The 17,903-nt window shown below is 43.0% G+C and overlaps 1 protein-coding gene and 1 long non-coding RNA gene across 6 annotated transcripts in view; one reads left to right on the top strand and one right to left on the bottom strand.

Moving 5' to 3' along the window:
• Nucleotides 1-16,973, top strand: part of LOC116095025 — a 38,442-nt gene extending 21,469 nt beyond the window's left edge. For both annotated transcript variants that reach the window (XR_004120403.1, XR_004120405.1), the window contains exon 4: nt 16,789-16,973. This is a non-coding gene — a long non-coding RNA (uncharacterized LOC116095025). The remainder of the gene's footprint in view (nt 1-16,788) is intronic.
• Nucleotides 1-17,903, bottom strand: part of Tnik (TRAF2 and NCK interacting kinase) — a 416,591-nt gene that overhangs the window by 381,711 nt on the left and 16,977 nt on the right. The gene's annotated exons all lie outside the window — the stretch shown is intronic.

Raw genomic sequence — 17,903 nt, 5'->3', positions numbered from 1 at the left:
AGGTGTATGTACTTTTGGACACCATTTTGGTGTTTTATAGTACCTGCTATTTTCACATGTTAACTTTGGAAATCATATTACTGGTGCGCGTCATCATATGAGAGAGCACAGTGTCGCTACATGTAAGAGAGTTTTTGTTGTCATCGTCTTTCTTTACATGTGTCATTTACTCAGTCCATATGACCGACCGTGAGAAAAGGGAAATCATTATCCCACAGACCCACAGGGTGGAGGGAGAGAACCGGCCCCCACAAGCTTCCCTCTGACCTCCTCCACACCTTTACCCTTCCTCTAAAAGCAAGCATTTTTTTTTTAACAAAATACATTTTTTGAACGTGCTCTCCCAATGTTCTTGAGAGACGTTTTCTATAAAAAGAGATAGCCTCCTCGAGACGGAAGCAAACTCCTGAGAGGGGGAGAGATAATGTACGGCTAGAAATTCAAACAAACAAAAACTAAGACAGCAACTTGTAGGGGGCATGCCGTGCAGGGATGAGCTTTACAGCGGCTGTTAAACCGGAAGAGACTCAACTCGGGACGACAGCAGACAACGAGAACACAAAAGGCAAAGAGATAAAAGTTCCAGCCTTGAAGACCACAAGTGGACTGATTTCTAAATAACACAAAATTATATCTGTACTAAAAAAAAAAAAAAGTAATTTCAAAGATTGTATTTAAAATTCATACAATTAACTACCTAGAAAACCAAGCTAACTCCAACGTCAAAGGAACTAGATACACTTCCTTTTTATGAGTGACAACACAAATCTTTGAGCCATCTAAAAGTTCAGGAATGTACACAAATGACTGTGGTCTCCAATTAGTTCTCAGAAAAAAAAGTTAAGAAAAAAGATTAAACTATGCATGATCTGAGAAAACATGCTATATGTATATATAAAACATTACCACTGCCAAGAGATGAATTCCTGTGGGGCAGTGGTGGCGCACACCTTTAATCCCAGCACTTGGCAGGCAGAGGCAGGCGGATTTCTGAGTTCGAGGCCAGCCTGGTCTACAGAGTGAGTTCCAGGACAGCCAGGGTTACACAGAGAAACCCTGTCTTGAAAAACCAAAAAGAGAGAGAGAGAGAGAGACAGAGAGAGAGAGAGAGAGAGAGAGAGAGAGAGAGAGAGAGAGAGAGAGAGAGAGAGATTAATTTCTGCTGACTTAGGGAAGTAGGGCAGGTTGGGGAGAATTGAAGCAATAACAGGAAATTCTGTGCAATAATCAACATAATACAAAAGGCAAAAACCTCCCTGAAAACAAGGCCCGTGCCCTATCTAACATGCTCATGTTGCTTCTGGTTTTGTGTGCTGGGAGGCTGGTGGGGGATACTATGAACAATCAACCCAAGACCCCATGCACTCGGGGCAAGTGCTCCACTGCTGAACTCTACTCCAACCCAGGTCTACAATTTGATTTAAAGCTATCTTCTTTTTCAAAGGAGCATATAGCATTAAACTGATAGGAGGCAAAACACTGAAGTTCTGGGAAGCCCACGAAGAGCATGAGATCGGGCTAAGACATGAAGTCCTGCTCAGTTCCGTACTGCAGTGAGCACATTGGGGACAGGTTAAAATGTATATATATATTCAAATTGGGGTTCTAAAAGCAGCTGTGTGGAAAGAGGGAAGAAAAAATACCAATAACAGGTCAAATATTACTTATGAAAAAAATGATTTAAACTCCCTTACATAGAAGACTTTGTTAAATCCAAAAATGATATCTATTTCTACTACTGTCAAATAATACTGCAAAAAAAAAGAAATTAAGTATAAAATAAAGAAAAATTAAATATATTGAGCAAATACAAAATAAAATACATAAGACAGTAATATGAAATTTATCCTACGTATTTCCTAAGACAGAGTTTGTGTTAATAAAGTCAGAATCCACAAAAGCGTTACTACAACTTTTTCTGAGAAAAGTGAATTTCTGAGAGCAGCTCTCATTCAGCCCCAGCTGGCCTCATGCTGTTCTGTAGTGACCTTGAACTCTTGACCTGACTCTTCTTGCAAATGCTGGGATTACAGGTGTTCGCTCCCACAAGTGCAAACACCCATACCTGATTATCCTCCCAGATGAAATTTCAAGTCCTTTTGTCAGATCTCCAATCAGCCACTACCCGCTGCTTTCTTTGCAGTCACAACAGTAATGGGAGAGCACCCAGGCTGAATGAAATGTATATTCAATCTGGACTGACCCACAGTGACGCAAAGGTCACTAAGTTTTTTTGTTTTGTTTTGTTTTTGTTGTTTTGGCTTGGTTTGGTTTGGTTTTTGTTTTTTCGAGACAGGGTTTCTCTGTATAGCCCTGGCTATCCTGGAACTCACTCTGTAGACCAGGCTGGCCTCGAACTCAGAAATCCGCCTGCCTCTGCCTCCCAAGTGCTGTGATTAAAGGCGTGTGCCACCACTGCCTGGCAGGTCACTACGTTTTCTATTCTGGAACATGTGCTGCCTTATGTCTCTTGACAAATTTTAATTCTTTTCTTCCTATAGGGCCTGAAGACTTCTTACTAGAATTTTTGGTATTCAAGACTCCACCTCAAAAATAATTACATACAAAAGAATGTTACTGATTTGAATATATTTAGTTTGTGTGTATCTAACCACATTTCTGAATTATTACTGATGGAACATGTTTTCATTCATTCATAGTTATTATTCTGGTTTTTGTCATATTTACTACATATTTCCTACATATGTTCTTCTGTTGGTGACTAAGGCTATATAAATAATTAGTCCTTGTCTTAATTCTGATTCCCTTGTTATCATTTTTTACACAAATATGTATTAAGGATGTTGTTGCTGTTGTTCTTTCGTCAAGTGTATGTAACAGAAATCACAACGAAGAGGGGGGCTTAAGCAGTATGAATATTGTAGTATAAATAAGACACTGGAGCTGGACCGGCTCCAGAGGTCACTGGGTTAGCGGGTCACCCCTGAGGAGCCTGATCAGGTTTCTTGGAATGTCCCCAAAGGTCCAGATGTTCAAGGTTTGCCCCCTCCCCAGGAAGCATCATTAGGAGCTGCTGGGATCTTTGAGGGGTAGTAGGAGGTCTTTTGTCATCTGTGGACGTGCCCTTGAAGGGAATAAGACCCCAGTCTCTCAGCCACTCTCTGCTTCCTGACTCACACTAGAAATAAGTTTGCCATCCATGTGTTCTTGCAGAGTTTCAAGGCCATGGGGCTAATCAACTCTGGCCTCGAACTTCCTGAACTATGAACTAAGATAAGGCCTTTCTTTAGAAACACACAGCTTTGGCCCTTCCATCATCGGAAAGCGGTCCAAGCACCTGTACTGTTTTTCTGAGATCCTTAGGGCTGACCCGTGACGAGCAGTAGATGGCTGCCACAAACCAAAGCGTCAGTCTTTATAGGTGATCCAGAACTAAGCACAGAAAGACTCTTTCTGGAAGTCCGCGTCTCTCAAGAGCATCTGCGAAGCCTCCTCCTGCTCCAGGACAAAGCAGTTTGGGTTGCATTGCTTGATGTTCTGCTTGGTTTTGTCAACTGGACACACATCTGGGAATCTCCACTAAGGAATAGCCTCCATCAGATTGGCCTGCACACAAGTCTGTGGCATAAGTTCTTGATTAGTGACTTATGTGGGAGGCTCCATCTCATTGTGGGCAGTGACACCCCTGGGCAAGGGTCCTGGGTGTATAACAAAGCAGGTTGGGTAAACCACAGGGGCTAGCCCGTAAGCTCTGTTCCTCCATGGTTTCTTGTTCCTCCATGGTTTCTCCTGTTCCTGACTCCACCTTCCCTTCATGAGTTCTCTCCTTGGCTTTCTTCAGTAACGGACTGTGACTCAGGGTAGGTAACTCTTTCCTCATCAAGTTGCTTTTGGTTTATCACAGCAATAGAAACTAACTAAGACATTTGTTTACAACGTGTCGACAAAATAACAGACTCGTTCTGACTGCAATGGTGTGTTCTACTTTCTCCCTGCTGGAAGGAGACCTATCCCACCCCCATCCCAGCATGTTGGAAGAGTAAACACTGAAAGGAAATGCAGAGCTCAGCCAACAAAGGTATACTGGACTGATGATGTGGCTCAGCAGATGGCTCGCAAGCCCAACCAGGCTTCAGGTGGATGGAGAGAACCAACTCCACAAGCTGTCCTCCGATTCCACATGTGAGCTGTGTGACATGCATACATGGGTACAGCCACAAACATGCTAAACAAGCAAGGGTTTTCTTAATAAGAGGGGATGGGGTGGCTGGGAACCAGCCCCATCTGGTGAATCTTCCTGATTTGAGCTGGCCTGTGCAGACCTCCAACCTCCAGGCTTAGCCTAGGTCATATATCCTGCAGGCCTGCTCAATCTCATAACTGCAGCTCTCACCCCTCATCAAAGACGTTTCTTCGTGCACCAGATGGAGACCATTACAGAAATCCATAACTGGCCAAAAGCAGACAATAGGAGGCTGTGGGGTGTTCAAATTCTATTGCTACATGTGCAGCATGCACACACACACACACACACACACACAAAGACCCAAGGCTTTGGGAGAATCACAGAAGAGAAAGCAGGATGACCATTAGAGGCAAAGGACCTGGAGACCTGTCGCTAGACAGTGTCCCCTAGGCATGACAAGGAAAGCACTCCTATAAAATGTCAGCAATGTGGTGGCCTGGGAAACCAGTACAATGCCAATAACAGCTGACGTCCCAATGTGAAGCGTGAAAACTCCACAGATCTCGCCTACATAAAGAACTCCCGGTGGAGGCCCACACCTTTATCCCAGCACTCAGAAGGCAAAGGCAGGTAGATCTCTGAGTCTGAGGCCAACCTGGTCTACAGGGTGTGGCTAGCCAGTGTTACACAGAGAAACTTTGCCTCAAACAAACAAACAAACAAACAAACTACAAAACAGAAACAAAATCAATCAGCTACAGGTGGTTAAAGGCTACTGAAAGAAGGCGAATCCATCTCTAGAGACAATCTCCTGCTTAGGCTTCCAATCCTAAAGCAGTCAGCCATTGACACACAGACATATAGAAGCAATGCTAAACAGACTCAGTAAGTTATACACACATGAATACACACACACATATACACACACATGCACACACACACACACACAACAATGATAATTAAGGAAGAGGCCAAGAAATTTGGAGGAGGGACACAGAAGTCTGATGAGGGGAGTGATACATAGTGTCCATGCACAAAGTTCCCTAAAATTTTAATTTTTTAAAAAAGAACAATACCGGCACTGAATGTATTAAACGTTTCTATATTGCCTTCCTTATGGCAAGCATTGTCCTGCAACATAGAATTTTAACTCCTGCAGTAGCCTTATGGCTACAGATATTGTTAGCTCCATTGCACCAGTATAAAAAAAGATAGGAGATTTTATAAAACTAGTTGTAGGCCATAAAGCCAGGAAGCCAGTGATTCTCAACCTTCCTGTTGCTGAGATCCTTAAAAACAGTTCCTCATGTAGTGGTGACCCCCAACCATAGTATTATTTTATTGCTACTTTGCAACTGTGTAATTGTAATATAAATATCTGATATACAGGATATCTGATGTGCGACCCCCCCCAAAGGGGTCACGATCCAGAAACTGAGAACCATGGCAGTAAGCTACAATGTCCATACTAAGATCCAGAGAGTCCCACATTGGTGGACCCTCTAAATCACTCTGCAGTGGTGATCTAGTGGTGGCTAAAAAGAAATGAGATCAGCTATAACAACTTCACAAATTATTCCCAAATTATCTCATGGTAAAAAATAAAAATAAGAATAATAAAAAAAAAAAAGTCTAGCTGAATTCACTTTCAAGCTATCATCTGGAGAATCCCAGGTGGATGCCATCACTAGTCATTTACCTTGCTGACTCTGGAAGATTTGAGAGCAGGTTGAAGATGACCCACTTTGGCCACAGACCTGCACTGGAAGACCATGTGTTGACCTCAGCCTTCCTATCTTGAGTATGACCCTTGTGTCTCTTACCAAGCTGGGAACCCTTCGATTGCCTGTGGTATTCATAAATCTCCTTAAAATAGTGAAATAGGTACAGGCACACCCATACCAGTTCCCACTCCTCTTGTTACTGCCCCAAAAGCCTATGCAAGCCTATAAATCCTGTGTTTATAGGATTTATGGAAATTAATAGAAATCTCTTCTCATTAACACCTGAGAAAGGAAGCGCCTGATTTTCAGACTCTATCCAGTGAAGTCAGAGCCCCTCACCGTCATAGCTGATTACTGTGAAACAGAGACCTCTCTCTCTGATTTAAAAGGTGGAAGCTTAGCACACTGAGAGGCCCTAGTGGAAAACATGGAAGGTAGGATAGTAGATTTCTTCATGAAACGGTATTTTGAAGACACGCTACAAATGTTTCTACCAAACGTTCCCTGCCCTGTGCTGGGAATGTTATTAAACTGCCCAGCCATCTCTTCCTATTGCCAGAGAGAGCCCACAGAGCTCTCTCTGAAGGTTGTATGCTCTTACTGAAGCCTACCAAAGCCTACAAGCTACAAATGAAAGAAATACCCAAGAGTCCTCAGAGGCAGGGGTTAGGGTCTCTGCTCAGCCCCGACACAGGGACTATCACTATGATGCTGACTCTGCAGCTTTGTGCATTCACACACCACAGCCAAGAACAAGGTGGGCTTCTCCTGTCCCAGAACACACCAGTCCCAGGCAGGTCTGTCTCCCCCAGCCATAGCCAGGAGGTGAGGATAAGCCAGTGCTCCTTTGGAACCAATATCCTACTTCTAAGCCCTGCTTGTATCTGAAAGCTCTGCATCATCCCTTTTCACTAGCCCCATCTCTGAACTTCATCTGAAGGCCTGCACCTATCCCTTTCATATACTTCTGATGACAGGCACAAAGGAAGCCGCAGGTTTGAGGCCAGCTACTATCTACATCCTGATGACTCACAGGGCTGTCTTCCCGTTTCTAATGGATTCTGGAAAAGTGGTCCTCTGGTCATGGAGAATTCAGTGAACACTGTGAGAACACAGCTTCTTCACTCCTTGACCCACACAACCGTCTGTCTGTCCATCTCCCTTACGAAGCCCATGCTTTTTAGGTTTTAGGTTTACCATAGGCTGTGGTAATGAACTTCCGTGCAATCTCAGGAGGAAACAGAAACAGCCTGTGGGCCAGTTCATCATCTAAAGAACCCTTTCTGTTCCTTCTCATTGACATGTAAAGGCCTAGGAAGCTTCTACAGTGCCAAGACATCCAATGCTACCTGGAACAATGGCCTTTCCATTTCTCGGGAGTCTCCCACACTAATGACAAGGTCTGGTTTTGATGAGATCACAATCCTTCCTGTTACAGGTGAAGAAAACACAACATTTTACAACAGTGTCCCCCTACTTGGTATTTAACATGATTAACAATCCAACCGGGATAGCACAAGAAGGTCCTCACAGTAGACTATGTACTGGGCAAATGCTGGAACACACAGATTTCAATACTTGCTAACTCTGCCCTTTGGTATTTCAGCATTAAAGCCGCTAATGGCTATGTGGCCAAATGATTCTAAAATGAGAGATTCGGGTAACACAAAGTTTAAAGAGAGCAAGACGAAAAGCAGAGTCTAATATTATCGAGGAGAACAAATAGAGGTCCCAGCTGCGGCAATGTTCTTAATACAAGAGTGTCTAAGTGATGGGGAGTCTATGTGTTGATCAGGGTCAGAAGGTAGGGTAAGTAGGGTTGACTAAGTCAGAGCTGCTCCTTTGTTGGGATCAATATTATGGCCTTATGTTCCAGGCTCAATCCTAACCCATTTCGGTTCCAAAAGGGTAGGTCCAAATCAAAATTCTTGAGACCCAATTATCTCCTAAACCAAAACCACACTTCCCTAGAAGGCAGAATACACTTCCAGCACTAAAGAAGTTGTCTCCATTACGTAATTTAGAAGTGGGGTGTAACAATTTTCATTTTATCATTGCATTTAATGGGCTTTAAAATCATACCAACATTGGTGCAAAACCAGGCTCTGTCATTTTGGAAACACCTGTCTGAACATCTGTAAAATTACAATGGTATATTATCACTACAAAACATGCCTGCAATAAGACAACTCAACAATTATTAGAACGGTCAGTCCAGTGCTTGCCACATAGCGAATAGCTATAAAATATCTGTACCTTTTATAACATAATAGGTGTAATATTGTAATATAAATATAAGCGATATATGATAAAGCAGCTAAAAAGTTACTGTTGTAGTAATATAAGTATTCCTATTATTATCTTTACTTTACTGTAAGAACTACCACAGATCATTTGATTATAGTCACATGTTGTGTTCCTGTGACCTGCAAAGCTGAGGACCAACTCCACGAGCAGAGATTGCCCCATGGAAGCCCTAGCCTACCTTAACAGAGGCCTTGGTCCTTTGCCGGCCAGGCCCTCATCAGGTCCTGACACAAACAGCCTCGAAAGTCTATGCTAATTCGATGAACCTTCTGCCACAAGTCCTAACTACTCTGAAGTCAGGGCCAAGCTCTCCCTGCCTCTCTATGATCTCCACACCTTGCAGGCAGCTCCATGTCTGTTTGTATTCTTCAAAATTACACCAGCCTGGACTAAATACCACAATGGTCACCAGCACAGAGATCCTATTCAACTCCGCCCCTGCTGTCAAGCATTTCCCCTCGTTCCTCAGGAGGAGTTCTGGACCACAACAGATGCTACAGTCTATATTTCTTTCTTTTTTTTTCGAGACAGGGTTTCTCTGTGTAGCCCTGGCTGTCCTGGAACTCACTCTGTAGACCAGGCTGGCCTCGAACTCAGAAATCCACCTGCCTCTGCCTCCCAAGTGCTGGGATTAAAGGCATGCACCACCACCACCCGGCTCTAGTCTGTATTTCTTGAACTATCAGGGCTACTACTCATTTCTGTTCCTTCTGATTGCTACCCCTCCTTATCCTTCTTACCGACGGGGCTCCTGCTCCTGGAACACCACAAGTTCCCTTTGCTTCAGTAAGCAGAACTGCTCTGAGCATCTTGTCTTCCCCAAACCCCCAAGCAGTCATCAAATGTCATGGAACTTCACGTAAAATAGCAAGGGATGCATCTGACTCTTCTAAGTTGAATTCTAAAATATGGGGTGCCATTTGAGGTTCTCAGTAGAATGACCAAGAGTACACATCATTCCCCCTTTTGGGTAAACTGTTTCTCATGAGTCCAGGGCTGCCTTCCCAGCCCTTGTTATGCCTACCTTTTAGGAGATGTAAGGAGCTTAAAGCAGCTAGACAGATAGCAGCAACTGCGGTTTCTCACAGTTCCCTCGCGCATGTGGATACAGACGTTTAGGTCTTGAGTTTCAGTTATTCAATTACAATTTGAAAATTAGAATTCCTTAGTTGAGTCTTACACAGATCCTATAACTGAAGCAAGAACAGTGAAAATCCAAACATCTGATCCTCAATCATTCTACACTCTACATGGAAAAGCAACACAGCATAGACGCATAGTGTTTTCATTTCCTTTCTTGTTGTGATTAAAAAACAACAACAAAAGTAACTTAGGAGAGAAAGGGTTTAATTTAGCTCACGAGTGAGGGCTATAGGCCATCGCTGTGCAATGTGTGTGTGTGTATGTGTGTGTGTTTGCGCAGGCACGCGTACGCACGCGCATGTGCATGTGTGTTTGGCAGGAGCTTGAAGCAGATGGTCACATGATTTCCATAGTGAAGAATCAGAGAGGAATGAACTAAACACTTCTATGCTTTGCCTCAGCTTCTTTTCTCTCTTTTTATTTTTTTTACATAACTCAAACCCGAAACCACTTGTAGGCTGGTTCTTCCCATGTCAATTAATGTGATCCAAACATTCCTGATAGACACACCCACAAGTCAACCTAATATGGACAATCCTGCACGGAGCCTCTCAGGGGATTCCAGGCTATGATAAGTTTACAATTAAACCTAACAGGCAGGCACACATGGTGAGAATTTTCTACTCTAGTTCAACTACCTTCTTTTCAAAGAGCTGGTTGTTTATAATCTGTTAAACTCATTCCATAATGCATGACAATTTGAAAAATACAAAGAAAGCAGCTATTTGACAATAGACAAAAATGGGGTAGGAGTTGTTAATACCACGGAAAAATGGGGAACGGTTTAGGCTCACAGAAGGGCTCGCCACATTGAGAGTTTAGCCTTCTGCTATGAGCCGCAAGAAGTATTCATTTCATGAATGAGAAGATACAAGGATGCACAGATAGAGCTTGCCTCTGGAAGGATTACAGTGGCCTCCCCTATACAAGGACGCACTGATAGAGCTTGCCTCTGGAAGGATTACAGTGGCCTCCAGAGGAAAGAAAGAGGGGGACAAATGGCCTGTCACCATAATGTCTAGAGAAGGGTCCCAGGATGAGGGAACAGCACAGAGAGAAGAAAGGAGAAAGCTTGTTAAAAGGGCGGAGTGGGGGGGTCTCTCCATCTCCCCCCTCTCTCACATACACACACTCTCTCACACACACATGCACCATACACATTCTCTCTTTGTCTCTCACACACACACACATACACACATACATACACTCACACACATTCTCTCTCACATGTACACATAGACACATATCACACATACACTACACATACATATACACACACCTCACACACACATATTCTCTCTGTCTCTCATACACACACATTACATACACATTTTCCCTCTCACACTCACATCACACATACACCACACACTCAAACACACATATACACACATATCATATACATACACACAAATATTCTCTCTCTCATATACACACATACCACCACACATTCTCTCTCACACACACACACACATATCACACACACACATCTCTCTCTCCTTCTCTCCCCTGCTCTCTCTCTCTCTCTCTCTCTCTCTCTCTCTCACACACACACACACACACACACACACACATACACACACACACACACGCACACACACATACACCAAAGAAAGCAGAATGTGCCACCCGTGACCTGGGTAGTGAAGAGATAAGTTTCCTAGAAATGCTACTTTGTGGTCTGATACGGATTTGCCCATGCAACAAGTGGAGCATGCCCAAATGTAAAGCACAGTCCATCTTCAGGCTTCACTAATGTGTAATTAGATGGCACCGTGCATCTTAGCGCATTTCCATCACCTGGAGGAGCTAGCTCCTGCCCCTTGCAGGCCTGTCTGAACCCTGCCCTTCTTTCATCTCTGTGTTTGCCTTTTCTGAAGTGTCGGACAAACAGAGCCACAATGAGCAACCTTGTGCTTCACCCCCTCTGTAGCTCTTCTAAAGGGTTTCCACATTACACTACACAACCACATTTCACTTTTACTCCCAGTGAGGATCCCATTGCAGGGATCATATTCTGTTTCCCTTTCTGTCAGTTGAAAGGTACTTGGGGATTTGTGCCACCTCTTGAGCAACATGGATGACTCCACCACGAACACTCACGTGCACATTTGTAAAAGGCTGTGTGCTTTCACTTTGCTTGTGTAGGTATCTAGACCTGGAATGGCTAGGTCATAGTGGAAGTTTCCATTTGATCTTTTAAAAATTAGCCCAACAAAAGTTAAAATAAAATAAAATAAAATAAAATGAGTCCATCTATCTTCCCAGGTATTGACCATACTATTATTCCATCTTCGATATAGACATATACCAGCTGTTTTGTATTCCCAGATCTGTGGTGCCTCTAAATCCATCTATGCACTGTGAATACAAGTTAGCTAATCAAGTCTGGACAAGCTGGTCTTTGAACTTCAGAAGTCACACAGCCTCCCAATTTACTCACAGTCCAGATTTCACTCTAACACGTTTCTATATTATCTGAAAACATGCTTTAAAACAGTGATATCAAAAGTCAGTGCCAATGGCCCGCAATCACAGGAGAAAAACAGTCATCAAAAGAGAGTTACCAAGGAACCAAGCAAGACAAGTGAGAGTGTGCCACACACATGAAACCTAGTCCCCAAGAGGAGCAAACCTACTTGCGAATCCTATCAATTTCAAACAAGTACAGGAGGTCAGAGGTCAGCTTCTTTAAATCCGAGGCTGTTGGTACCATATTAGGTGATTAAAACAGGAACTAGAGACCCCATGTACAGAAAAGAAAAGAGAGACCAGGCCTTGGAGGCATAGAGAATTCTCCTTGTTTTCCTTCGGTGACTGAGGAGGGTGAGCAAGAGGACTCTTAGAGGACCAGCCCAGCTGAATACCCAACCCGCCCTGTAACCAACTGCCCCAGAAATGACACCCCTAGGTAATTACTGTAGGTCCTCACTGCTAGAAACGAAAAGAAACGCTCCCCAGAGAAAGCGCGTCTGTGGAGAGAGAGAACTATCCAAGTTCAGTGAAAGGTGGTGAAACTTGAAACACAACCTTCGTTAAGCTGAGACCAGGTCCCATATAGGGCTGGGCTTTCTATGTGAAGAGAGGGCTTTGCCAGGTCTCTCTGCTCTCCTAATTCATGTACTCTTTTGCAAAGTGTGCTGGATGGTTTGATGTCAACTTGATACAAGCTACAGTTTACTTAGTGAACCTCAGCTGAGAAAATGCCTCCATAAGATCCAGCTGCAGGCAAGCCTGTAGGGCATTTTCTTAATCAGTGATTGATGGGAGAGGGCCCAGCCCATTGTGGGTGGTACCACCCTGGGCTGGTGGTCCTGGATTCTATAAGAGAGAACTGACCATCTTAGGAAGAGCGATTCTTATGATGGGATACACGTTCTAAGTCACCAGGACCTGACCCACTAATCTCCTGACATCCAGATGACTGTGAGCCCATTGAGTATTCAGAGTTCCAGTGGGAAGTTGCTGTGTTCCCAAAATCAAAACACTCTCCAACCCTGGAAACTACTTTGAAACTGTTTCAAATGTGTCCTTTCCTTAGACGAGGCTTATAACATCACTAGCAGGTAGCTAGACTGATATAGGAACAAATAGCAGACACTAGGCAGGCATTTCTATTGTTATTGCTAAGAAACAAGGTCTCATGTAGACCAGGCTGGCCTTGTACTTGCTGTGCAGTTGAAGCTGACCTTGTTCCTCCAGGTGCTGGGATGACTGGGGTCCATGACCACACCTGATCTACCTGGTTCTGGGGTTCCAACAGAGATCTTTGTGCATGTTAGGCAGGCACTCTAACAATGGTGCTACAAAACCCAACCCTAGACAGAATTTAGAGATAATAGAAAGTCTATGTGAAATGTACTTTGGCACAGTGGCCTCTTTGGCCATTGTCCACTTTCACCCCTGGGGAATGTGCTCTGTGCTACACTCAGCACTGTTTATACAGTCTGAATTACTTTTACAGAGATCACAAGTGCCAGAAGAGACAGGGAGTCCGGATGGAGGTCTCCGTGTAGTCACTGCCACTAGACAAGACCCGTTCCTTCCATGTTTCAATCAGGACATTTTGGGGACTGAATGCACTGTCCTTCTTGACAATGCCTGATAGCCTTGACAAGATGGTTGAGGAACTCACGGCCTGACAGTGCAACATCTAAGAAAGTTGGACCTCACCCTCATGTCACGGATATTGGGGAAGACATCAACTTTCCCGTTTACAAACATGTTCTAAGAGGAGGTGATAAATTGGACTTTCCGAAAGCAACTTCCCTGGCAGTGTGTAAAATAAAAATTATCTACATAGTCACTGTCATGCTGTACATACAGTTACTTTGACAGCCATCATTGGGATCAAATACCCTCCAGAGAAGCAGGCATGCAACATAATGAGTTTGCTTATCTAACACCTGGGGATTTAAGAACAACATAGGGTATTTCTGTGGCCAAGAGACAAGTGTACATGGGTTGTTACAATGAAATTCACTGGGTGCTCTCAGTGACGAAATCTTTTAGCTTTCCACAGATACATTGTGTTCTCTGAGTCAAAGCAAACAAACAAACAAACAAACAAAATCAAAAGCAAACAAATAAAACACTAATGATTTAGACTTTGTCTTCATTGCTCTTCTAGATGCTGTGTGAAAATAGTCTCGAAAAGCCTGGAGATGTAGCACAGTAGTAAAGTGCTTCCTGGCATGTGCAAGGCCCTAGGTTCAAAGCCCGACTCCGCCAAAAGCAAAAACAAAAGCAAAACAACCCAACAAAAACTGACAGAACCAACCTGTAGAAGAAGGGATCTATGTTAGCTCTCAGCTGAGGTTCTATTTCGTCATAGGAAAGTCACAGTCAAGCTGGAAGGAGTTGGTCTTACTGCATTCAGAATCAGGAAGAGAGAGCAATGCGTGCATGTTTGCTGGTCTTCCCCATTTTCCTCTCTTAAGCAGTTCAGAATCCTCTGCCTACAGGATGGCGCGGCTCACAGTGGGTGGGTCTTACCACTTCCATTGTTGTAATCAAAATAGTCTCCCACCTACAAGCCATGGGCCAACCTGCTCTAGACAATCCCTATTGGAGACTCCCTTCATAGGTGACTCTAGATTGTGTCAAGCTGACATTTAACAACCATCACAGTGTACAAAGTGGGGCTATAAACAAGAAAATATTGATTGATTCTTCTTGGGGGGTTGGGGGATTCGAGACAGGGTTTCTCTGTGTAGCCCTGGCTGTCCTGGAACTAACTCTATAGACTAGACTTGGCTTGAACTCAGAAATCTGCCTGCCTCTGCCTCCCAAGTGCTAAGATTAAAGGCATGAGTCACCACTGCCCAGCTGATTGATTCTTTTAAAACATTTGATGTGTGTTTGCCTGTGTGTGTGTGTGTGTATGTATGTATACACACATGAACATGTACATGTGGACATGGAGGTCAGAGGACAACTTTCAGGATGTAGCTTTCTCTTTCCACCCTGTGGGTTCCAGGATTGAACTTAGGTCACCCATCTTGACAACAAGTGCCTTGCTCACTGAGCCATATTGCTGGCCCAGAATTCTTTTTAATTTTTTTCTTTGGCTTTCAGGCAAATTTCAGCACTTACTGGGGTTTTAGGTTAAATCCTTAGATCCATGAAGAAATTGACCCCAAAAGGTTACATCTTCTTAACCATGAGGGGCTAGGGCTTTTCTGTGTCTTTAATAAACCATATTGTCAGGGAGATGGCTTAGTCAGGAAGGTTATCGCCCTGCAAACATGAGCATCTGACTTTGGTGTCCAGCATCCCAGTAAAACTTCAGGCCTGGTGACATGCATTTATACTGCTAGCACTGGGTAGGTGGATACCTGGGGGCACTCGCTCACAAATTCAAACGATCTCACTGAATTTGTGAGCTGAAAGTTCAGTGAGAGACCCTATCGCAAAATACAAAGGAGGAAGGTACCCTCTACATACGTACACATATAACTTCACACATAAATGCACACACCTGAATATAGATGCACATATGCACTACAAGCAAGTGGGGATAGAGGGAGATCATAATGCACAGGATGGCCATTATGGAGACTCTACCCACTCCTAAGCTCTCAGCTCCCTACTGGATAAGTGGCACATGTCCTTGCCCCAATTACCGTTAAACTCAGCAAACATGAAGTTATAGCTATAAGATGATAAAACTCGGACTCCTGTCCAAAACAGTGAGAAGTACTTAATGCAGTCAAACTGGAGATGGCAGTGATGTCTCATGGCTTTGCTACGTTCCTTTAAGATGCATCCTACAGTATCACTCATGCTATTACCCAGATAGAAAGCCACAATGCAGCCATGCCTCCGTGCCCTTCTGTACTTCACTTAAGTTACTACAGCAGCTCGGTCTTAGGCCAGCACGCACAGTAGAGAGGAGAAATTCATTTTTCAATTTGTCATTTGTGTTTCAGACCTGTGAGGACCAGAGTCACAGATGACATGAGTCTTGACATGAGCAGATCACTCCAACAAGCAGGGTCAAGAAAGGACATCAATAAAGAGCAGGCATGTGCCAATCCCACCATCGGGCTTCACCTACCACCCCAGGGCACCCCACTCCCTAACTGCCTAACACTGCATCGGATTCCAAAACATAGTTAGCATCAGTTTCCAAATGTGTACATTTCTCATGGCTCTGTTCTGGATTTAACTGCATTTTCTATCCAGATTGTAATCAGAAAGGGTATTTAATTGGATAATGTTTGCAACGACTTTGAAGATATAAAGTACCCCACAAGTGCTAAATATTATTATTATTGTTTAAATACAGTTTGCAATTACTGCTTACAACCTATTCCACCCACTACCCTGCTATAACTTGATTACAAGCAGCTCAAAACTACCTAGAGGTAAAAATGATGAAGCCATGTCTATGTGAAGCACTCCGTTTTACCCTGGGTGTAAATAATTTATAGGCATTTTAAGGGGAGGGTTGGCTCATAAAACCTAGCAAATCAAAGCAATTGGCCCCCACAAGACTGACAGCCATACAGTTGCTTCAATTTTAATAGTTTCTTACTTATAAACCAGGTGGGATGTTGGTGTAGTCCAGTCTCCTCTCTCTGCCTCTCTCTGCCTCTCTCTGTCCCTCTCTTTCTGCCTCTCTGTCTCTCTCTGTCCCTCTCTTTCTCTCTCTGTCTCTCTCTCTCTCTCTCTGGTGTGTGTGTGTCTCCCCCTCTCCCCCTTCAACTTTTCTCCTTCTAATCTTTTTGTTTCCTTGCAGTGCTGACAAAAAGAAAAAAAGGAAAAGAAGAAAAAGAAAACCCAGGGCCTCAGCAAAACAAATTCTTCACCTAACCTTTATTCTAATCCCCTCTACTGTAGTCTTGAAATACTTAGATGTTATGTTATGTTAAAAATGTGTCCTTATGTTAAAAATATGCTATAGCCAAAGATTTCAAGTAGTTATCTTGCAGATAAAATCCTGAGAATATTTCTTCTCTCTTCTAGCTTCTGGCTCATTTGTGAGCTTTCACCAAGCCCCAGGATACAGTGGTCCCCAATTCCTAAAGAAGACAAAACTATGAATATGACACCACACATCTAAAACAAACTTTCAAGAAGATTTTCCAAAAATAATGGCAGATTTCATGTAAACATCTCCATTATGCATTGCACAGGGAGACTGGTGATTATCTTAAAAGAACATAAGATATGTGATCATGTTTGCATTCTAAGTTGATATTGGTCAATTACAAAAACAGTGGCATAAGGAAGGAACTCTAGAAATCATTTCTAAGAGTACTACGAAGATCATCAAAGATTGGAACTTGTGCTCAACTCTGAACTTGAGTTCCAAGGTGATACCACATCAATTTATTATGACCTCATGACCAGGGTCATCCACATGACAACCATGTGGGAGCCAATGGGGCAGTGGCTTTGGACACCTAATCAGCCATATGGTTGGCCATTTAGTACTCTGTGACTTTCTTTTGGGAAATTAATTGGTTTTTCTGAGCTTTTCATATTTGTTTGCAAATGATACTACATACAGCAGGAAGTTGCAAAGGAATTGAGCAATGTGGAGAACTTTCATGCTAAATGACACTTCCAAGAAATTATTCTACGGAAAGGGAAACAGAAGAGCTTATTTATAAAAATGCTCATTGAAAGTGGTGCTAGGAGGAAAATTCATAGCACTCAGTGCCTTCATAAAGAAATTGAAGAGATCACATAATAGCAACATAACAGCACACCTGAAAGCTCTAGAACAAAAAGAAACAAACACACCCCAGGAGAGTAGACACCAGAAAATAATTAAACTGAGGGCTGAAATCAATAAAATAGAAACAAAAAATAATACAAAGAATCAATGAAAGAAAGAGTTGCTTCTTTGAGAAAATCAGAACAATTGACAAACCCTTAACCAAACAAACTAAGACACAACAAAGAGAGAATATCCAAATTAACAAAATCAGAAAGAAAAGGGAGACATAGCAACATACACTGAGGAACTCCAAAGAATCATTTGTTCACACTTCAAAAACCCATACTCCACAAAATTGGAAAATATAAAAAAATGGACAATTTTCTTGAAATATACCACTTACCAAAGTTAAATA

This window comes from Mastomys coucha, unplaced genomic scaffold (genome assembly GCF_008632895.1).
Source record: "Mastomys coucha isolate ucsf_1 unplaced genomic scaffold, UCSF_Mcou_1 pScaffold17, whole genome shotgun sequence".
Taxonomy (NCBI): Eukaryota; Metazoa; Chordata; class Mammalia; order Rodentia; family Muridae; genus Mastomys; species Mastomys coucha.
Note: the sequence above shows the minus strand (reverse complement) of the source record. Positions and strands in the feature narration are given on the sequence as shown.